General features: G+C 38.5%; 1 protein-coding gene across 6 annotated transcripts in view; it reads left to right on the top strand.

Annotated features, from left to right (window-relative positions):
• Window positions 1–7,292: 7,292 nt before the first annotated feature.
• The window catches only part of CG31145 (uncharacterized protein), a 63,909-nt gene continuing 47,659 nt past the window's right edge, over window positions 7,293–23,542 (top strand). For 4 of the 6 annotated variants that reach the window (NM_001369999.1, NM_001144629.3, NM_176547.3 and 1 more), the window contains exons 1-4: window positions 7,293–7,365; window positions 8,612–8,733; window positions 16,908–16,960; window positions 23,184–23,213. The gene's annotated coding sequence lies outside the window, so the exon portion shown is untranslated. Of the gene's footprint in view, window positions 7,366–8,484; window positions 8,734–16,907; window positions 16,961–23,183; window positions 23,214–23,542 lie in introns of all 6 variants that reach the window. The other 2 variants (NM_001144631.2, NM_170079.4) reach the window with 2 other exon arrangements.

The following is a 23,542-nucleotide window of genomic DNA, read 5'->3' as shown; positions in this document are numbered from 1 at the left end:
ATAGGTATTATTTCTCTTCAAGCGAAACAAATACCTAAAATAAATGAATGCTGGTTAAAACAAGTTAAACAGCAGAACTGAAAATTACTTAATAAATTTACTTATCGTTTGCAGCGTAAATAAAATAACTTAATAGCATGCAAAGTCAAGTGCAGCGAGTTATCAAATGGTGGTACTAATTAAATAATGCCAGCAATTGAACTAATTGAATTAAAATGCTCAGCGAGTAAATTTAGCTATTAATTAATAATTGATTATTGCCAGATAATTCTATTAAAGGCATGACTACGCAACTAATATAAGGTATAATACCTATAGCATGTAGAAACTAAAACCTGAATTAAGTCATACGGAATAACTTTAGAACCGGACCGAAAAATGGGTTAATGGCCAAAACGGTGCGATTGCCACATTTTCGCTGGCCAGTGGCAATCATAATGAGTGTTGTGGGCTTATCAACAATTTAAGCGTAACAAGTTCAGTGCACCGCCATGTCGCCTGGTTGCTAATTGACAGACCGGCAATGGCTCCATTTGGCTAGCGTGCCCCTTGGAGGCCGGTCCAAAACGGTGTTTTTGCTTTGTATATTATTATGTAGTCTTTTTTTTTGTTTTGTTTTTTATTTTGGCCCGCAAACCAGTTGTTTGTGGCGCATATATAGATGTAACTGTCGCACAAGTTGCCGGCCGAATGCCATTGACCATCGCCACCAAGCGGCCTAAACGTGATCGCAAACGTGGCCGTTGAGCAATTTCAATTTCTTACTAATTTTCTTTGGCTCTTAATTGGCCAGGAAAATGTTTGGGATTGTTGGCCAGCACTTTTATGGGCACGTCATCGCATCGCATCGCATCGCGGAGCGTGTTTTTCATGGTCAAGGTTTGCACGCAAGAATGCCTCCGGCTAAGTGCACGGCAAAAAAAAAAAAAAAAAAAAAAAAAATGGAAAGGGATCCAACTAGATGTGGAGCCAATCCGAGTTACATCACTTTTCATATTTTCCCATGCATATGTAATTTCTATCAACATGGTCGGTTTTACATGAATATTCAGTGTATCCTTTCTACCAACCATGTTGCATGCAATTTGGTGAAAGATCGATCGTCAAGTGATTGCTAGCAAATATTAATTGGCTGCATATCGCTGAATTTTATTATATTTTTTTTATAATATTTTATTATATATTAATGCAATTTTTTAGATATTAACATGTGCATTGGGATATTGATAAACTATTGTAAACTATTTAACTTGGTTCTGAGCTACATTCCACTATTTTAGCACTGAACCTAACTAACTTTTTAACTAACACTAGCATTTTTTTTTCGGTGCATCTCTTCTTATTGTTTAATGTGCAGGTGCAAATGCAACCACTGAACATCGCGGAGCTGCAACTTCCCATCAAAGACCGCTCTGCTGAAAGAGAGATGAGAAAAGCGACAGTATTTATGACGCGTCTCGCAGATTTCCGCACAATTAGTTGGCCCGAGTTTCCCGATCGTCGGCGTGTTGCAGCTGCAGTTAACCCAAATCGCTTCTTGGCCAACTGGGCTGGCCAGTCCATGGATCACAGAGACTGGACGCCAACGCTTTTGTGGCCCAGAGGCAATAGCACGAGTAACGTTTATCGACGGCCCCTCGATCTGAATCCAAATCGGAGTTTGAGTTGGAGTTGCAGTCATAGTCTGAAATTGCCGTCTTAGTTCGTTCCAGTTTCTGGAGTCGTTTGTTGTGTTATTTTTTCGCTTCTTCTAATTTGCATTTTTATAGATTCGCCAGTTTTTCGCCGTTGTTTCGTGGTTTTGATGGCGATATAAAAGGGGTATTATTAGTCTAGGCAAAAGTGGGCAGAACAATGATTATGGGTTTATTATAGGTTCTGCCAGGCGAACCTTGTGAAATTGAAGCAACAGATTTCATAGTTCAGCTAACCAAATTTTAAAATGAAAGTTTCTTTCAAATAAAGAAAAACCTTTGTATAAGAACTTTTTTCACATCAACGTAGCTTCAATAGTTTTTTATAACTACCAAGTGTATTTAAGCTTCGACTCATATTTTTTACTGCGTTTTTTAGTCTTCAAAGTTTTGTGGCATTGCCAGTTCTTGTTGCAACATTTTAACCGCAAAACCAATGAAGCCGTGCCAGTCGTATTTTATTGTTGTCTTTTTTTTTTTGTTGATCTTGTTTAGTTTGCCGAAAACGCATTGGGCCGCAAACTTAACCCTTGAGGAAACTTTGGTCAACTACTAATAATAAGTGCTTACAAAGAGCCCATAAATATTCTCGTCGTTAATTAAAATTTTGCGAAAATCTTATCTATCTACTTTGATTGATTTTTTTTCGGCAAAGTGAAAGTTTTGCACATGGTCTAAAAATACATGCGATGAGTTCTCGATGTATTTTAAACGCAATTAACTGAAGTTAAAAGTAAACGTGACTCACGGTAGCTTCACCTTAAACGAAATTAATAAGAAGTAAAGCGGGTCCGTTTGCACCTATTGGCCCATGTTAGTGTTAAAGCCAGCATTTGGTGGCTGATTTTCGAGTGAAAAGTAAAGAGAGGCTTTAGTGGGTCACGGTGGACCAGTTTTGCAGTTTTTTACCAGACCCCGTCCAGGAAGAAATTTGGTTAAATATCACTTCTTTTCTCTTTTTCCGCTGCCACAGCCTTTCTCCGCCTGTCGACCATGCAACTGTGGATCGGGTTTGTATCCAAAGTGGTTGCATTGGGTCCTCCGCCTTCAGCTACATGCGAAGCAGATCCGTTCTACCTACTGGCACTTAAGCTGCCAGGAGTACTTGGCATCCACGTCTGGAGAACGTGTCTGAGCATCTAATTGTGCATTCCGAATCCCAGCCAAGCCGATTTCTTATGCAAATTACGCTGGGGTAATACCCGATTTCCGCCGCCCCATTAGCATAGTCAATTTTTACGAGGTCCCTCCAGAGAGTCGGCGCATCCAAATCTGGCCTATCATAATCCCACTCCGGCTGGCATTGCCTCATCGTTACACATTTCTCGGGTATTACATGATGATGATGATGGTATTCATCAGCGTCTTGGCTCGCGTGCAAATGCTCTATAAAGAGTCCGGATGGTTGGTTGGCTGGCTGGCAATCGAATGCCAGATGCTCTGCGGTCTGCAATGGGAATCGCTGCGAGATGGTTACCATGAGATTGGACCTCTAAGTTGATTCAAACTGCCTGTTGAACCACATTTCAATTGTTTCCAGACACTTGAAATTGCGCCATGTAGGCCCTTTTGTTAAATAGACTCATAAGAGGTGGTGACGGCTTTGGAACACCACCATAGCCTTCAAGTACATTCCTAATTGTCTATAGTTTTATCACTGTGTATATTGATTATATTATATATAAAGTTTCAAAGGCTCCCCATCCTAACTTGCACAAAAATATTTCTGCCGAGTCATCCAATTTCTCGACTTAAAACAGCAAATTTTCCATGTTTTGTACTTTCCTGATAATCCTCTGTTAATTGGTAAAAATTGCAACATTTATATAAATTTTCCTGTTCAACATTCCTGTTTATATGTCCGGTTCAACTTTCAACTTGACCATCCAACTCTTTGACTTAAGTAATCGGCTTAATAAGTGGTTCAACAAGCTTGGTCAACCAACCAGTTCATACCGTTTACCCTTTCAATTGCCGACTTGCTGACTGAAAAAGTTCCTTTACATAATGACAGGTCATTAGCCCCTTGATCAATTTCCTTAACTTATTCTTGTAATAGTTTTGTGTTGGCTGCACTTAGCAGCATAATCGAAATACCTTTCGGCTATTTATAGGGTATCGTCAACAAAGCTCTGCCGCACATGCAACCAAGCATGGACCTTAAAAATGACGCCACAATACCGCGAATGCCGAAAATGCATTTTCACATGCCGCTGCAGGCAAATAAATCTCATAGTTTTCCACTTACCATGCAGTTGTCAACTTTGACATTCCAAATTGCCCGACAAACAGAATTGGATATTCATAGAAAAAAAAAAAACGTCACAACTTGCCATTTTCTTTTTTTTTGTACAAATCCAGTTCAACTTATATCTGTACCTGGCCGAGAGAGAAGATTATCTTGTATCTTTTAACGCTTTTTTCGCATGTATCTAGACCAAGTGCCGACAGATGAGTTGAGGGCTAGCTGGGAGGTAAAAACGGGTTCTCATGTGTGCGCTAAAGTTCCATTTTCGTTTCCACTCTTTGTGCCACCTGGTAATTGAGTGCAATAGCCGGCCGAAAGGTGAGAGGCAATGATCGCTCCGAAAACAGTTAGTTCCGATGCCAATAACCCGGCATCATGACGCACAATACCGTCGCAATCCGGCGAGTGTAACTCGTAAATCTTGGCCGCTGTCCAGATACGGATACATTTAGACGCTGAAAAAGATATCCGCTAGCGGCATCACGACACCTTCTAAACTCGGCCGACTTACGTCGACGCTAGATAAAGGTATTAGCTACTTATTTATAATTGTCGTATAATTGTGGCGCACACAAAGCGCCCAAAATAACACTTGACTCAAATCGGGGGCAGTTCTACCGGGTCTGCAAACGTATTTTTTTTTTAGGGCACCAACGACAGATGGTTTCGGCTTTTAATTGGATTGAGCGGTGAGCAGGCGTTCTGCCAGATACAGATACAAATGTGGAAATGGAAAAGCAAACAGCAAATAGAAAACATGAAGCATACTTGCAGTTAAGTGTAAACCCTTAGCAGTTAGGCAATGGCATAGATAACTTAACCTACTTTAACAAATAATTATAAGTTGTTTTTTTCAACTATTGGTTCACCTTTTTACTACAAAGTATCTTAATTATTGTTAGTTTTGGACTAAGTCCTAATTGGGCAAATGAAATACATATTCATTAAACCAGTATTCCCAAAAAGTAAATGCCATTCTATTTATAAAGAGTTATGTTCTCTTACTGCCTCAATAAATTTAAAAGCAAGCCTTGTGACATAAACCAGAATTTTAGACATATTAAACGATATTTTTATTAAAATGGTTCTATCGCACAAAGAAACATGTTAATAATATTTAAATCTAGCTTCGAGTAGATGTTTTTTTTTTCGAGTGCAATTTTTCAGACTTCTATTTGTTCCCACACATCTGATAACAAGAAGCGGAAACAGAAAGCGAATAATTTACAGCTCTCGAAACTTCCTTGTGGGCTCTTGAGAGGTGTCGAGTTGAGCAACAAGTGGCCAGAACTTGTCCACATCCAACACAGAACTCCGCAACCAGCAGCGCATCGGCACTTCAGCACATCGGTCTCTAATCACATTAACACAGTGGCCAACAAATTGCCATTAGAGTGATGGTACATAATTGTGCGAGCCATGCAAATGGCCATTGTCTTGGCCGGATTCGTGGCCTAGGGATCGGCGGTATATATAGTAGCAGTAATATATGGCTGCGTTGGCGTTCCCAGCCCCCTGGCGATGCCAATGGGGCGTTGCGCAAGATTTATGACGCCTCCGAGCGAACAGCTCAGCTTCCGTTAAGCGTAGCTTTAGCTTTAGGTTCTGGCACCGATTTGGTATCTAGTATCTTAGGTCTTGTATCTTATATCTTATATCCGACATCTAGGTCTAGGTCGTCGGACTGTCTGACTGATGGCTCGGCGGCCACATTCGGTATTCAGTCAACTAGAAATTCTTTGCCATCTATTTCTGTTGCCTTTTGCGGTTTGTGTGTCGTACTTCTATGTGCCTGTACCAAAATATATATGTATATTCGCATCTATATATACTTGTACTTTTTTTTTGGGCTCGGCGTTCTATGCCTTCTATTATAGAGCCAATTGCAATTTGTCAGACGCCTTTAGAAAAATTATCTAGACGAAATTCAAATGCTCTAGCGGATCGATCGTCGCATGTTCGATCTTTGACGGGGAACTATATGTTAATGCCCGGGAATAGTTTGTTTATGTCAGGAAGTAAGTGGAATTAATGGTTTAGCGTTGAGGAGTTTGGAGCAAGTAATTATGTATAGCACATTATATATTTTAAAAGTGTGTCCACTTATTTGGACAGTATAGGCTTAAACTTTCCTAAAAATCAAACTAAAATACACCCACTTTTTGTAGGTAATGATAATTATACATTTGAAGATTTATTTGATAATGATTAATGATGGGTTTCGAGTAATTTCTACAACTAATATTAGAAAACACTTTTTTGTATGAAAAACTAGTTTTTAACCATTTTTCATTCTAATTAACTTAAGTTGAGCAATTTATCGCATTCAATCCTAGACTTTAGCTAATAAATTAAAATTAATACGGTAATAAATTAACACCTTAAACATCGAATGGTAAAATTTCTATTTATAACTAGAATTGGCTGCGTGCATTTTTCGAATGATTTGTTAATCCCCGATTGGGGTTTACCCAAACCTTTTCCATGTGGAATATAGCCCTTGTGATCTAGGGTATGCTAAATGTGCCAAACCAAATGGGCTGAAATCGCTGACAGGCAAATCTGTTGACTACACACCGTGCATTTTCCGCCCTTCACCAGCCACTTCCACCCCCTTGCCGACAAAAGTGCAACAGGGTCTTATTAGAAACTTGTTTCCGACCACCTTGGCTTTGTTTCTTATTAGCTCTTCAGCTTCTTAGTCAATTACTATTTTAATGCAAGCTTATTAAGCGAACACCCCCGCTATTTTTCAAAAGAGCAAAAGCAAAAGCTAAAAGTGAGAGGAGAGGGAGAGCAAGCTTTGGTCTGTTTACCTTTTCGAGGCGCAATCAGCTGTTTTAGTTTAGTGAGAGCGCCTAAGCAGCAGAGAAAGAGGGAGAGAGTGGATTGAGCAGCGGATGAGAGGATATAACTGTAAAGGCGATACCTTTTTGTCAATTGATTGACAACAACAACGACAACAAGAGAGCAGCGCAGCGACAGCAACAACTGAAGGCATTTTAACTGTGAACGAGAGTATTGCGTACACGGAGAAAATTCGTTGATTAATGGAAACAACTTTAATCTCATATGTGCATTACAAATGTTTGCACTATTGCGAAATTTACCAAGCAAAATGCTTACTGTTGAACTATTTTATAATTCCAAATGCAACGGGTCTTTTAAGAATTAGGGCCACTATTATTTCTTAAAAATGCACTCAGTAATCTGGAAGTACGCCCAATGAGATTCAGTTAGTTGACCATTTTTAAGATTGTTATTCTATTCATTTTTTTTCCTGTGTAGCACTGCGCTGCCTGCGCTCTGCCGCGATTTGAGATTTCTGCTTTCAGTTTTCCGTTTTCTCCGTTCAGTCGCTATCGGAACTTGGTGCTGTCAAGTTTGTTCGTCCGACGCGGTCGTATATCGCTCGTTGGCTTGGTGGGTTGTTGTTTCTGTTTGCTGCCAAAAAGGCAGCCGCTCTCTCCGGGCGCTCTCTCTTTTTTTGGGGCTCCCACGCGTGCACTCCCCTCAGAATAAATCGTTAATTGGCGATTCGCGAAAAATATCAAGGAAAATGCAAAGGTTTAGCGAAATCATCGCGGTGCAGTGAAATACGCTAACAAGCAAGGAAATCGGCACCAAAAAAGATACAGTGGTGCAATCAAGAAGCTTTCCGTGGCTTCGTGTGTGCGTGTGTGTGTGCTCAAGTTCATGGTGTTTGTTTGGTTGTCAGCAACAACAACAATAACATAAACAACAAACACACAAATTGACCAGGGAAATTCTTTAAAGAAATTTAAGTGGAAACACACTACCTAAACTAAAACCAAAGACGTATATTCTAAAGAAAATCATATTGTGAATTTCCTAAGCTTATCAATCAAAATTATGAGCTATAAATCTTCTTATCAAATAAAGAAATTTAATTAAAATAAAGTATTTTTAAAGAATGCAATAAATGGCAAATAAAATACCTAAGAGTATTTCTTAGAATAATGAAAATACAAAAATCGTCGGGAATAGCCCTGCCAATATATGGCAAAAATCAGTATTCAGTTGTTATCAATCTCCAGAGATGTTCTACAGCGCGCCAAACACGGCAAACTATGAGATACAGATACACGGCATGTATCCAAATGTCGAACAAGCTGTTGCTATATATACTCGCATATATGAACAACAGATAAACCGAAGTTAAAGCCCCGTTTTTCCGGTGATTGCAATGTTGTTCAATTTGCCCCGTCTATCTAGATCTGGGTGTCCAACAGTATCTGTATCTCGTGGCGTCATCAGCGGTCGTGTTGATAAGCACTGATAAGCCATCTAATACGCTCCCTATATGGCCCGACTTTTCGCTCTCGCTCTGAGCGTCGAAATCAAGAGCTAAATTTCTGTTATTATTTTTTCACCGCTTTGTTAGCGAAATTTTCTGTTTGTTTTTTTATGTGTCTGTCTTTGCCGGCGACCTTAGACATCATCAAATCAAAGTTTTGCCTCCATTTTGCGCGTTTAATTTGGCCCCAGCTATAATTTGCATATACCTCATATATAAATTAGATTCCCTCGCTCAACGACGCGAAAATTGCTGTGTGTACGACTCTATCAAATATGCAAAAGAAAACGCGAGTGCATAAATAATTGCCATCTTTATAATTGTATCTATTATGATTGCTTTAATTCAAAGCGGAAATATTTACGACCATAAAAAGAAAGAGATTTTCACATAACAAGGAGAAAACATCAAGCTATTAAAAAGTAAAAACAAACTACGCAATTATTGAATTTACATACAATACAAAGGCCAGGGTAAGTTTCTATTTAGTTGAGCAAATTAATTAAGTTGTCTGTTATCTCCATGTATTTCCCATGAAATTGAGTTGACCCCCCCAACTGCCCCTTCCGATTTCCACTCTCTTTTTACCACTAATTTTTTGCTGGCCAACTTACGCAGTTGAAAATCAATAAGCTTTGACTCTTGCTTATCCCTGGCTAAACTCGCCGACGTTTTTCATTAGCAACAGCTGATTGCACAAGCTGCACCCACCGTCGCCCTCTGACCAGTGGCACTCCCCACCCGCAGCGTACCAGATCCACAACCACCCATCATCCACCACCCACCGCACCTTCAATGAGCAAACGCTTAACCTTGGCACGCCTTCGCATACAGTGAACACACCTAGCGTAGAACAAAAGATGGGAAACTCGACTCAAAAGCCTCAAATTGAAGACTTGGATTTGAACAAGCCAGACTGTTACAACTTCCGGTATTTTAGCGATGTTTTATGAAACTAGTAGATTATTTATTATCATCTTGACCTCTTAAGAGCAATATTCTTCTTCAGTTTCAATAGTATAATTAAGTGAGGCCAATTATATATTATTTTTGGTAGCTAATTACTTAATTATATGTACCTAAGAGATAGCAGTTTTACATCATATAGAAATCTCCCCGGCTTTACTTGATATTATGTTAAGCTCAATGAGGTTAAAAAAACGTCAATTAATTCCAACAGTTTTTCCTACTGCATTTTTGTTGCTTTGTACACTCCCCCCGAGGCCTCACTGTATCCTTGGTGGGAAACGCTGCTTTCTCCGCTCGAGCGGTTTGTTGGTGTTTTTGTTTTCGCTGGCCTGGCTTCCTGGCGCCTCATTAGTTTGACTCCCGGTCGCCGATTGTTTGCCAGAGTCTCAGGCATGGGATGTGCCGTCGCCCAGATCCACGCCCCGCTGATTGTCTCAAGTGGTGCATTTGCTACTTCATCGTGTCAATCAAAGTTGAAGTCTCCGAAGAGTGCAATGGGAAGTGGGCGGGGTGAAAGAGGGCCAAAAGGGGAGTGGCAGACAGTCGTCTAATCAGGCCAAAAGTAAAGGAATCGGGCCTCAATAACAAACCCACACCCGAGCCGTATTATAATCAGCTTTTGCTTGTTTTGACGTTTCCAGGACATGCGTATCCTTCGGCGCTCACTTGTGCAGCAGTTCTCACTTGGCGGCTCTCCCCCAATTTCTCTCCCAAAAGCTTCACCACGTGATTTCGCTCAGCTGTCATCAGCTGTACTTTGACTTTCATTAAACTCCCGCAGGCGCCAAAGGCACAAAGCTCTACTGCATAGCTTTTCCGTATCCTAAAGCTCGTAAGTTCATTCGCCAGATACATTTCCCTCATGTCTTTGCCCACCTGTTGATGTCATATTCTGATGAGGTTCTTCACTTCTTTAGAAAGTTACTTTTGCGGTAAGAATTTATGCAAATTGTTGATGTTAGCTTGTAGCTACAAAAAGATCTCCGATTGATAGGACCAAAAAGAAACCACGAAAAACATCTTCTTATGAGATGAGCATTCCATCATTTTGGGGCTAAAAAAATCATTTGCAACTGTGGGAAAAAAATTGAGGTCGTGGGTTTGCAATTTACCCGTTCAATTAATTAATCAACGCTTAACTTAAACTTAAGAAATATAGAACAATTATTTTTAATGAATTTTCATAATTTGAAAATATCAAGATGACAGCTGATTTTCTTCTCCTATGAGTGGGTTTTCCTTTCTTTAAGATTACACTTTTCTCCTTGCTTTCACTTCGATCATTGCTGCTCGCTGTTCTTAAGTGAAAGGTAGTGTGTGTGAGAGTTGAGTCTGAGATGCTTTCTAAATGATTATCACTTTTGCCCAAGCACTGGCCATTCACGATTGCCCACGCTGGTGGAGCGTTGGATCTGGTACTACATATACATATAGAGCACAGTAGCACCCACGAAAAACCACTGACCGAAAACATTCTATTTCAATTAGTGTAACTGACCTATGCCATTTGCTGTTTTGCAATTTTCTCCGTCGACGCCGCCAGCGGAGGAACATTAATCAGCACGATTTCAACCAGTTCGTAGGCTTCTTTCTGTTTACACACACTGGCTCCATAACTCCGGTCTAATAATGCCCAATGCCGGAGGCAGTCTGGAGACCAAAACTTCGATAGCAAACACAAACAGTCGTCGGGTACTCAAAACTCGTACTCACACAAGAAGATAGTTTGCCCATAAATATCGCGTGAAACTGCCGCATTGTTTTGGATTTCAGATTTCGATTTCGATTTCAATTCGACCCGTTGAGAGTTCGCAATGCTTGTACTTTTTGTTTGCCATTCCGGCTTGCTTTTGTTTTCTCGCCTAATGGCTTTTTAATATGCCACACAAAAAAAAAAAATCAAAAACAAAAAGGGAACCAAATTATAATTTTCTATATTTAGTGAGTGCAGGGGCCGTAGTCGTGTGGGAAATCTGGGCATGTCGAGCCGTTTGATTCGACTCATGATATAAGGTTACAAAAGTCAACAGAGGAAAATGAAATATCTGTGTACATACCATAAACGATAAAAGCATGCGGAACTTACAAAATTAATTTTAAAATCATATGGTAATGAGGTTTAAATAATGCCAATGCATTAATGAAATGCGGTGCCAAATTGGGAATTGCATTACACATCTTCAATAAAAGTCATATTTAAATAGTTCGTGCTGCACTTTTCCACTTCCTGTCGAGTATAATTATATATTTGTAGGATATCATAAACATTCGAACGATATATCCTCTGTAACCGTTTTGGCCAACTCATTATCTATTTGAAGTTCATAAATAACACTGAAACACGAAAGGTTTTTATCGTATCATCGGTGCGCATCTGTCATACATCCGTCAAAAGATATATGTACATACATATGTATATATCATTTGATCAATCATAGTTAATGCTTTTGGCCAGCATTTAATTGCATTCAATTTGATGAGTTGTTGGCCGCGATTTATGTAATGGCTGGAAATTTTGTAAATAAAAGGGGAAGCTACGGCATTGTTAACGGCACGCCATATATTTATAAAAACACAAACTCATTCGCATGCTGATATTGACGCATGCATCACGCCAATTATTTAATATTTATTAAACGTCGTCGCTTGAAGACCGATTTACAGTTAGTTTGACCCACCCGTAGACCGGTTTATTACCATATATTTTCGGCCACACGTTTTTTGTCCCCTTTTTTCAGTTCTGTTCTGTTTGACTAGTTGTTATTTTTTTATTGCACTATTCACTACCAGGTTGTTATACAATAAAAGGTAAATAAAATGAAATATTAAAATTTAAGGGAGTGAGCAAAACTTTTGCGGTAAAGAGCCAGATCTATGAAAGCCGTAAAAAGTGTGTAATGACGTTTTTTTAATAAGAGGCTAGCTCATATTTGTTCATGAGTAATCTGTAAAAAATGAAAAATATTTATTATATTTATTCGTGTGCGGCTAATGGGATTTTTATAGCATCTGAACTTTCTATCACTGGTATAGAAAGTTGCTTATGTTAAATTTTTATATTCCAGGAGCTTTGCCCAGATGGCGCTAGTGTGTTGAAGGAGCTTGGTTGTGCTTAGAAGATATCCTTTGAAAAGCTCACTTGTTGCTTTGTTTGATTTACATATATGGTTTATAAAAACTAAAATAATAATAAGCGAGCTTGGAGCTTTGTTTGTTTTTCGTGATTGTCAATCACTTATTGATAACACAGTTTAAGTAAGGCAGTCATAATCACAATACTTTGAAACAAATTTTATTCGCTGACTTGGCTGACTTTACCCGCATAGTAACAAATAAAAATGTTTATTAAAAACTGACGTTAGTCTTTTTAGAAAAACCTATCTAGAATACAAAGTATCAATATAAGGAATGTAAAATAATATAATAATATAACCTCTAAGCGATCCAATTTTTTTTTCTGCCAAAGTGGTATGGAAAATACGTCGCGTGGGACAAAACGTGAACCGCACAAACAATCACAAATAACAACAATAATAGAAAATACAATCACGAGCGCAAAAGTCACGCAGTAACCAAAAATAAAAAATAACGAATTGGTTTGGAATAAAATTGTGAGTTTCACAAATGTCACGTTTTATGTAACATTCGTTTAATATAGTTTTGTTTCACCTGCTGCATTTTGGTTAAACAAAATGTATTTGTGCAGTATTAATAATAAATTGGAACAGCTTGTTAGCCAAACAACGAAATCAAAATAAAAAAAAAACAGAATACAAAGGCAAATGACAATTACTCCTCGTAAAAAATCGACTTTGAAATGACTTTACCCGGCAGCAGGAAATTAAATTTTGAAATTCAAAAAACCCGCTGCGTACATAAGCGCAATCAAAATAAATGTCTGAGGCATAAAAACAATGAAAGTATCGAATGCAAGCGTATAAAACAAAAAGCTTTAATAAACATGAAAGAATGCAAATAATATGTAAACCACATAGAAACGTGCGATCGAAGATTTGCGTTGAATTTAAATGAGTTAATTGATAGAATTGGAATGGGAAATGTTGCAAATATACGACTGTTGAGCGTTCAAAGTTTTTACTTGTTTGCAAACAGAGCAACTCGTTTGATATGAACCCATTAACAAAAATTAACTATTATTAATGATTGGTTGATTCTAATGGGCTTACGGTTTTCTTTAATTTCTTTCGTGAATAAATTTATCGTTTCGTTATTTATTGAACTTAACAAGAGGGACTTCCCCAAAAGTATCGTCGTCATCAAACCAGTTTCTTCACGAAAAACGGATAAAACACAAAATACAATTATTTTCCGAAACTTAACGTGCCAGTTTAGAGTTCAAGATTATATAAATAAAAAGCTTACTACAAAGTAAAAACTGTGTCAATGAAATTTTCGTGGTGTACTTGGGGGGGTACAATTGTTGTCCATAAACCTTAGTCCGGAATTTACTAGCCTTCTCTGGCGTTGAGTTCCGAATGATTCACGAACTCGTTTCGCATCTTGGTTCCATGCGATCCATCGCCTCGAGGCCCATTTAGTTGGACGAGCTGTGAGTATCTTTTCAATAATTAGTTTGTTCGTTCGCCTCACTAATTATGCTGAAATATTCGATGGAAAACAAGTTAAACTTGTCGCCTTGTCCCTGTGGCTTTGACTTTGGCGCTCATTTGATTGAACTTAGAGCACATACACCCCGAAAAGTGAATTCTATCGAAAACGGTGTTAAATATTTCGAATAGCTCCCCGGTTCTAGGCATTAGTATGCAGAGCATCGTCCATCGTCGTGGATTCGGGTTTGGTCTGGGTTCTCGACTACCAGGAAGCATTCACGCTTGGCACATGCCACTCGGTTTCCAGATCTGGAGGTGCTTTTTGGTATGGATGGTCTGTTGCCAGGCTAAAGTAGTTGTATCATATATGGCCTAGAGAGAGAGAGAGTACTTCCAGCGGTGAATTATGTTTGTTTTGATTGCCGCAAGTTATGAGTACACTGCTAGAAAACAACAATAACATTATAAAGAAACGTGTTGATAGTTACAGGATGGTCTGTAATGGAACTCTACGCTATAAACTTATATACAAGTATATTTCTACTTAGATTTTGTTGAATGAGTGAGTGCTTCGAACATTGATATGAACTTCGATGATCCATTTGTTCGTCTTAAAGCTAATACAATCACATAAACTTTTCCCACAGCTATTTAATATCGAGTTTAAGCTTAAGTAGTAAACAAAAACTGAGCGGGCTTAAAAAGTGTCATATCACTGAGAGTTTTCTAATCGGTCATTGGCCTGATTTCATTTCTCGCCTTATTGTAAACTGCATTGACCGTTAACGGAGCGTTGGAATTTCAATTTATATTGTCCATATTCTTTCATTAACTGGCCATACAAAGTACACATGCCCGTAGTATCGTATCATTTAAGTGCATGATTAATCAGAAATATCGTTCTAACAGGCCTGATGGCTTGATGGAAAAGTGAAAATCATTGTTCAATGTGTTTGCAGCTTAAGCTAATGAAGCGCATTAAACGAAGCTCGGGAAGACTGAAATTCAGAATGTCTGGGTGTGTTTGTTTGTATATATGTACATGTATCTTGAAGATACTTGGCCAGAATTTGTTGGCTGCTGCCATTGTTGGTCTTGTCGGCCTGTTGTCTGTGCTCTCCCAGCCAGTGACATAGAACGCCACAAGATGGGGCAAACACTCAAATACTCGAACAAACACAAGAACATCTGGGGTGGAAAGTTCGGTTCTGGTCCGCTCGGAAAGGTTAATGAGTTATAAAACTTATGGCACTTACTTTGCTTAGTGTAAACGATACGCATTATTAAAATGCCTTTATGTGTCTGTGGGTCGACTCGTTGTGTTTGGCTTGGCTTGTCTTGGCTTGCAGTGTGTTATTTTCGTGTGTCAGATATAATTTGACTTTGGTAGACTAGCGCTACAGATGGACGAGATACATATGTAGGTACACACATACGGTTTGTCTTTACGCCAGATACTTTCTTGCGGCTTTTGTTACGCTTTCCAGAACATGACTCCGAATTTTCGGCACAGCTTTCGTTCTTGTCTAGAAGTAGAAGTTGTAGTAGCTTTCTTAACTGATGAATAAAGGCAACAGCGCTAAAAAAAAAAAAGAATACACGGCTTAAATGGCATTTAAAGAGCAGAGCGAAATGGCCCCAGAAACTGTGTCAAACCTTTTTGTAGAGAAGTGCAGAAGTCGAGCAGAAGAAGCAAAAGCAGCAGCAGAACTGAAACAGATACAGAACAATGCCAACGAAAATGGGGGCCAAGAAACGGGGCAGCATTTAGGCAGTCAAAAGGTTGCAAACACAAAAGCGTAACTGTGCAGCCAGATTCTTTAGCTTCTTTTTTGTGTTCCACTGTCTTTTTTTTATTCTCGCCCATTTTGCAGGTTGTAATTAAATCTTATAGAATGTCTAGGTGGATGGGTAGATGGTAGAAATAAGCCAGCACTTTTGTGGCTCTCCACCTTTCTCCCAACGTGCGTTTTCTGTCCGATTGCAGCAACATCGTTTTGGCCATGCTTGAGCTGCTCCTACAGTCTCTTTATTATAACTCGCCTTTTTTTTTTTGTTACCCATTTTTCGGCTTGGGGTTTGGGTTTCGGTTTTGCTTCCCTGCTATTTTTTCGGTTCTGAAATACCCGTACTTAAAAAGGCAACAGCCCAACCGCATCACAGCCAAAGCCCGGCCTTAAAATATCCACTTAACAAGCACAGCTGCAGCTCAGCCCTAAGTGGGCGTGGCTAGAGCTTTAACCCCTGCCATCCATACGCCCACACCTGACCCCTCCCCCTCCCCACCACTGGTCTTTTCAGAGTGTGTGGCAACAAGGGGCAGACACACGGGGCCACCTTGGGGTGCCACTTTCGGTTGGAGCCAATTCCCCTTGGCTTCGCCTAATGAGTACGGCTTAAAGGTGTCTTTTTGCATACCCTAACTGGTGTAACTTAAAGCTTCAAAGAAACGAGCTGAGGGAAAAACTTAAAAAAAAAATAGGATAACAATTTCCCGGCTCGTTTTCGTGTCAAAATGTCAAATTTGATATATGTTTACTTATACCTAGTTTACCTATTGTAAACGCAAATGTATTATTTTTAGCTTAGGTATTTACACAACTATAACTGGCTTTTACTTATGAGATATTTGTACTTCACCTAATTCATGTCTATGTTAAAATGTCAGGCTCATGGGACATTATAATACACAAATTTATCATCATTCTCCGTTTTTTTTTGTTTACACTCAACATGTATTACCATTTTCATTTTTATTCAGGTTCAGGGTATTTAAAGCCGGAGCTTTTTCAAAACTCGTTTTTCCAGGAAACTTAATTGACTTTGACAGTTAACCCGAAACCTGATTGAAATGTAATGAATTTGCGTGGTTGTCAAAATATTTCATTTTTGGTTATTTTTATATGCGGATACTCGATTTAAATTAACCCAAATTGAATTAATAAAGATGGACAGATATAATCGGGGATATAATTAAACTAGAAGTCTTATTAGATAAAACTAGTTAAGTATTTCTGAAAAATACCTAGACTTAAGTCTAGCTTCAAGCACTTTTCTCGTTGACTTGTGCACACTTATTTATCTTTTCACTTTGAATTTCCATCCAGGTGTGGTTAATAGATGCATTTTCGAACTGGCATTCGGTTTTGAAGGCCTTTAGGTAAGCAAATTTATTGGCCCATTAAAAGCATTGAATTTCAAAGTCAAAATACGATTCGAATTACCTTTCCCTATTGAATGAATGCATTTCGTTAGGTGCACCGAGAAAAATAAAAGATAAATTAATGTGAAAAGTATGCAAAGACCGTATTTTATTTACTTGCTAGTCTTCTTGACATAAAATTGAGATATTTTTAAATACCACATCTAGGGCATTACAATGTTTAATCATGAAATATAATTTAATTAAAATAGATTTTTTTCTATGCTATCTGTACGTTTGCCGTTTGAATGTTTAGTTAGAAGTGCACTTGGCTAATAATTTGTTTAGCTTTTCAAAGCATTTCTCCCCAGCGTTGATGTAATTATTTCTGTTGTGGCCATTAAATCTTTATTTACAAACAATTCCTGGGCAAAGGGAAGAACAGAAATTCAGCCAAATACAAATGCAATTCAATGTTGATCTTTTTAAATTCGGACGATGTATCCGACGCAACAGAAACTATGGTACAATAAAATTTTATTGAGAGATAGAACGGCAGCTAGTAGCTAAAAATGTGTCCGTCTAGCGAGACTGACATACAGATATGGCAGATGCTGTACGAGTATGCTATATGTTGTTATTGGAAATGTACTGGGGAAGTATATCGCACGATATGTCGGGCACAACAAATGTATACGCAAAAAGATGATTGTTTTGCATTGTGTTTTTGTTTAGCTTTGCTGGAGCATGACGCGACCGAGCTTAAAATTAAATTTTGAAAATGCATTACTGCAATTCCATCGAAAGCTGTACAAATTTCTTATAAAATATATTTCATTGCAATTTCAGTAGCAACAAAAATGCTGATTGCCTGCAACTTCCGTTGCGGATTTGGCTTGCACAAAATCAACAAAAGTGCAGAATGCCGATAAATGTTGAAAATAAAGTGAAATAAATGCACTTAACTGGTGCTCCAAGCCAACTGAACACATGAACAGCACTCAAAAGGCGAGCTACAAACTTTTGTCGATTCGAATCGACTCGAGTTAAGTTGAGTTTCATTTCATATTCGGATTCGTACGCTGATTCCGATCTGGCCTCTTGGCCAATCCACATGTGTGTTGGCCCAAACATGCCGTAAAATTAATTTTACGCACGGCCTCGAATCATGACCAACTGAACATTGTAGTTTATAGTTGATTTTATTTCGGGCGAAGAAGCCCGCAAAAGTTCATGGAGTGATTGAGTTTTGGGTAAGTGGTTGATGGCAATGCGAAACCCTTTCCACACCAATTAATTTTGAGTATCGTCGTAGGGCATCCAGAAGTAATTGAAAGTTGTGCAGAACATGTTTTTGAGCTGGCTCCGAAACTGCATTAATTAACATGAAACCAAGTCGAGTTGACTGTTCATTATGTTGATTATCTGCGTGCCTGCCTTCTTGGTAAATTATTAAAAATAACCGAATTAGAGATGATTTTGTTTTGGGTCTGTTCCAATTTAAATATAGCCGACCTATTTATAAGGCTGCCCCATTATTTTGCCGCTGACGATTTTTTTTTTTTTTGGTATTTATTACTGCCACAAAGTTGCTGCAAAACAAATTAATTGAAAATTGAATTTTCGGTTTTGTGGTCAATGGAAATGTATAGATGAAGTGTAAGCGGGACAGCGAGATGGAATAGAATAAAAAAACGCAATTGTTTGCTTTTAATTATGAAACCACCACCAAGGACTGAACCGAACGGAGCTGATAGAGCTCAGGTTACTTATTTCTGTTTTGTTTGCCGTACCCGCTGTCGTTGTCGTTGCCACTGGTGATTTTGCTGGCGCTTCTGCTGTTTATCAATTTTCAATATTGACCTTTGCCTGTGTTTTGTCTGTATTTTTTTCAACTTTTTTCCTTTCTTTTTTTTGTTCGTTTTTGGATTTTGGTTTAGTTGAGCTACATTAAATATACACACAACATCAGCGGCGGGCCAGCGATTGCGTTGTGTTTGCCTTTGCGGTCGCTCTTGCTCGCTTTTCACACCTCGAAAAGACTTCTGGGCCAGCCACCTGGCGGGGAGTCCGGGCACTAGGGCGGGGTAGTTGGATAGTGCGATTGTGCTGTACTACGAGGTATGGGCGATAGGAAGAGATACACACACAAATATTTGCGCTATGCAAGGTGACACTTTTCGGGGTTTCTCTGCCACTCTCCCTTCTGCTCTTCTTTTTCATTTAGCAGCTATTAATAGGGGCCTTCATGTCGATTGAACTACTTAGGGCATGGGTACTATGAGAATAGTAAGGGTATAATGGACTGAGGTTTATCTTGTGACTATCACAACATCTTTATATCTATAAGATAATTTTATTCAGATACAAGAAAAAAAGTTGTTGCAACTAATTTAATTAAGAATATTATAGTTCCCATACTTTTTTTTTCTTTAATGGGACTTTGATTGTCGGATTTTTTACAAAATAACACGGTATTAGGCATTCCATAGCTTGGCCTGCTTAGGGTGCTCTATTTTTGTTTAGCTTATGCCAAAAATAATATTGCCATCATGTTGTCAATTGAATTGGAGCGTCGATTTCAATTTCTAGACAGTCTGCAGACTCCCTTCCTTCCACTCGCTATCAAATTTAATTGCAGTGCAATGTCTGAGTATATCTAGTTACATACATGGGGGAATTCACACAACTGCATTGAGCGAGGGTATTAATGTGTAGATATTTTGCTGATTGATTGGTCACAGGAAGTTTAAAGTCGATAAGCGGAGTGCACTTAACCCAATTAGCTGAACAAAAGGCGATACAATGAGAGCATTTAATTAAAATGCATTCCATTCGCGGGATTGTCAAGTTTTGAATTAGCCTGCCATTTGTCGGCTAACTATTTGTTTCAATTTCCTTTTATCGACGGCCCGGAAAATCAGTTCTGCTTTTGCTTTCTAATGACTTGCGTTTCAACGAAAGTTCAATTAGTCTGTGCACAGAGCGAAAGTTTACAGCAACACAGGAAAGAAAGCGGCAAAAAAGAATAAAAGACCAACGCGCTGAAGTAAATATATTTGGTCTCACTAAGGGGCTTTTGTCCTCCGCGGTCATCTCAATTTTCTCCGCTTTTTAGCGCCCTTTTCCTCGCCCAATAGAATCGAATATAACCCGATTCTTTTTGTCCCTCATTAACATTTATTTGGCCTTGTGGCAAGCCACTAACAAAAAAAAAAAAAAAAAAAAAAAAAAACGAAGCACGGATGCCAACTGGTGCAAGTTCAATCTGAGTTTTATTGAATTCATTAAAAGCATTGCACACTTTCCACTTGATTTTTATTTAATTTTTTCTGTTTCCCCCCTTTTTTTTTATCTATTTTTTATTTTTGGCTTTGCCGACACTTAAACAATTAAAATAGGATTGTTTGGCGGGGGAGTGGGTGTGGGAGGGTCCTGTTCCTGAATTGTGCCCATGGCACACATCGCAATTTGGCTTGTGAGCAAAAAATGCACAAAAACTATATGGCATGAATGTATTTAAAATGTAGCCATCTCTTGTCTGTATGTCTGTTTCTCCTTCCAAAATGTCATGTCGTCTGTGTGTGCAGATTTGGTTTGCAGATTGTATTTTTTAAATTGGTTTATCCGTTGTTATTGTTCAAAATTTTTTATTTCATTTTCTCCCCATGGGATTGGGTGCACAAATGGTGTTCTTTGTCTGCTTTATTTTGTCAGATCTGGCCGTAAGTCGCATGAAATTGTCACACAGGGCGTATGGGTGATATGCAAATGAATTTTTAATCGAGGTTAGTGAGAGCCATTACACAGGTAAAAGCTATAATTGCCATGTTATGTGTTTAGTTAAGCAATAAAGGGTTATTTCGGTTGGCCAATGAGGATGAAAGTATTCTCAGTTTTATATATACGTAGAAAATTTAAATAATTCTTCTTAATATAATACTTAAAATTATAATCTAAATATAAAAAGAAGCACAACAAAGTGAATAAGTTAAGCTCTTAAAGTATATCCCAGAATGCTTGTGATAAGATTGCGGGTAAACGGCTTACGCAAACAGAAAATATCTTTATGATTTTCCTGCATTTATTATTATTAAGCTTAAGGGCACTAAACAAAGAAAATAAAAGCTAGTCTAAGTCAGTTTACCACAAATACTCTGGTAAAAATTCCATTCTCCTTTGGCTTTTATTTCTCTAAATAATTTTTTGAATGTAATCAATTTATGGTTTGGCGTTTTTGTGGTTACCTTTGCTGAAACGGAAAAACGTGTCATAAATTGCTGATGTTAATAAAATTTAATTAAAGTGAAAACAAAGTCAGCCCATAAAGTGATTATGATAAACGGCTTGATGAAAAAAGTGGGTAGAAAAAAGTGGAACAACATAAAATTACCGGTAAAACAAATTGAAAAATTATTAATATTTACCATTTGCCATAATTGGTGGATAACTTTCAAGTGCTTTAGTCATCTCTTGACAGTGGTATTTTAACCCTTCAGCGCTATGCGAATTTATTGATGAACATTTGTGAGTAATTTACACGACATTTAATTGTTTCTTTTTGTGCATATTAAAGTCCACTCTTTTTTTTTTTGGTTTTTTTGTTTGGCAATGCAAATCAATTCCGGAATGCGCAGAGCAGCGATAAAGCCATTTGCATGGCAATCTTTCTTTTGTTGTTGTGCACTTAAATTTTAATTAATGAATTTGTTATCGTTTATCGCCATGGTGACAGCAATTGTTGCCATTTCCATTTCCCCAGCCCTTTTTCCCTGCCACTGTCACCACTGATAGCATTTTCTCCGGCCAATCTAATTGTTGGGTACTGAGCTGCCTTTTGGTGCTTCGCCCTGTCGCATCAATGCCAGTTGTTTGCCACAGCCATTGTCTGTCAGAAAATTGACAAGTCACGCGAATGAAAGATGTGGCAGAGCACTCGGAATATGGGCTAATACTCACCTATGTACGGCGACTTAATGGACTTTGTTCCATCACAAAGGTGCTGGAAATGATGCCAAAGTTGACAAAGGTTAATTGAGGCCTTCAGGCGAAACTTTAAGGATTAAGCAAAGTGTGTTGTACAGGGTTTGTAAGTAATTTCGTAATGAAAGTGCTGGCAAAGAAAATCAATTACTGAGCAAATCATACTAAAATGATATAAATAGCTTTAATATTTGCTTAGAATCTAAATTTCTTTTGAATTCATTGTAATTTAATTAACTACAGAATTAAAATATTTTTTTATCTTTTGACTAACTGGTGTTATATAACTGACTAGTTTTAATTACAAGACACTCTCTGGGGGGAGCAAGTGTCGCATGTCAAAGGCCATTTCAAATTCCGACGGCCAACTGAGGTAATTCAAGCTCTCTCAGTTTCGCTTAGGCCTTCTTATTATTTTTATGGCGTTTTAATGGCTTAATTAAACAATTAACCGGGCGGACCACGATAGTTCAATTATGTAAGCAGTTTGCCAAGATGCCAACAATTAAAAGTTCATTAGAGCGGCAAGCGTTGGGTGGCTGAGAAAAGCCGAGAAAAGCTGCATAAGCAGCAAAGTGAAGTTGTTTTTGCCTTTTGCGGCTACAAAGAATCTAATTGTATATCAAGTGCAAGTGCAATTGTACAAGTGGGTTAAGCGGGCGAAGGGGGTGCTAAAAACTGGCTGGAGGGGCTGCTCTTCTGCCCCAATGAATCTAGCAGAGCCGGCAAATACAAATACAAATACAAGTGCAAACACACGCCCCACGTTGGGCGCTACTTGTAAACTAATTCAATTAACGTTTAAGCCGCTTAACATCATCAAGTGAACCAGTCTGCGTGGCTCTCAGAGCCGCGGAACCTCAAAAGCTCAGAACCTACCCCCTTCATTGGCTTTAAAGAGTGACCCACAACTGGTTGAAATGAATACATATTATCTAAATTAGCCAGGTATGCACTTAAAGTTTTAAATGTTGTGCAATTCACGATGCCAACCGGTTGGCAAACACATCTGCCGAATGCTAAATGAAAACATTAAAAAAAAAAACCCAAACTCAATCTCAGCCTGTCAACCGGTGTCGCATCAAGTGCATTAAACTGGTTTTGCGGCTTCAGTCCGGCTCAATTGTAGGCGGAAGTCGGTGGTGGGGCGTTCAAAAGCAAACGAAAACAAACCAAAACTGGGTTAAGCAGTTAATCAAAACCCCCTCTTGGCATTTGCATATTAATCAAGTTTACAATTTCCTTGTTCTCTTTGCAGACCATTCCCCGTTGAGCCATTGACTTTAAGGTGAGTGAAGTGGGAATTTGTTTTTGATTTGCAGCCTCTTATCAAAATATAATACACAAAAAACACTAACTCTGACAGATATTCTCCCCATTATTTACGGCAAATTTTCACACAATCCGTTTCATCAACAAGCCCCTAATAATTGACCAAAGTCTCGTTAAGGCCTAGTCATGTGCCGGGGCTCTAATAAAAAATAATTTGTTAACCCTACACACACACTTTTTGTGGGTTCATGGCTGTTCTGTGTGTCAGACGGGGGCTTTCCATGTCACCGTCGGAAAATGAAAAACTTCAAATATATTCCAAACTGTAAAAATATATGCACAACG

Source organism: Drosophila melanogaster, chromosome 3R (assembly GCF_000001215.4).
Source record: "Drosophila melanogaster chromosome 3R".
Taxonomy (NCBI): Eukaryota; Metazoa; Arthropoda; class Insecta; order Diptera; family Drosophilidae; genus Drosophila; species Drosophila melanogaster.
This window is presented reverse-complemented; position numbering and strand designations above follow the sequence as displayed.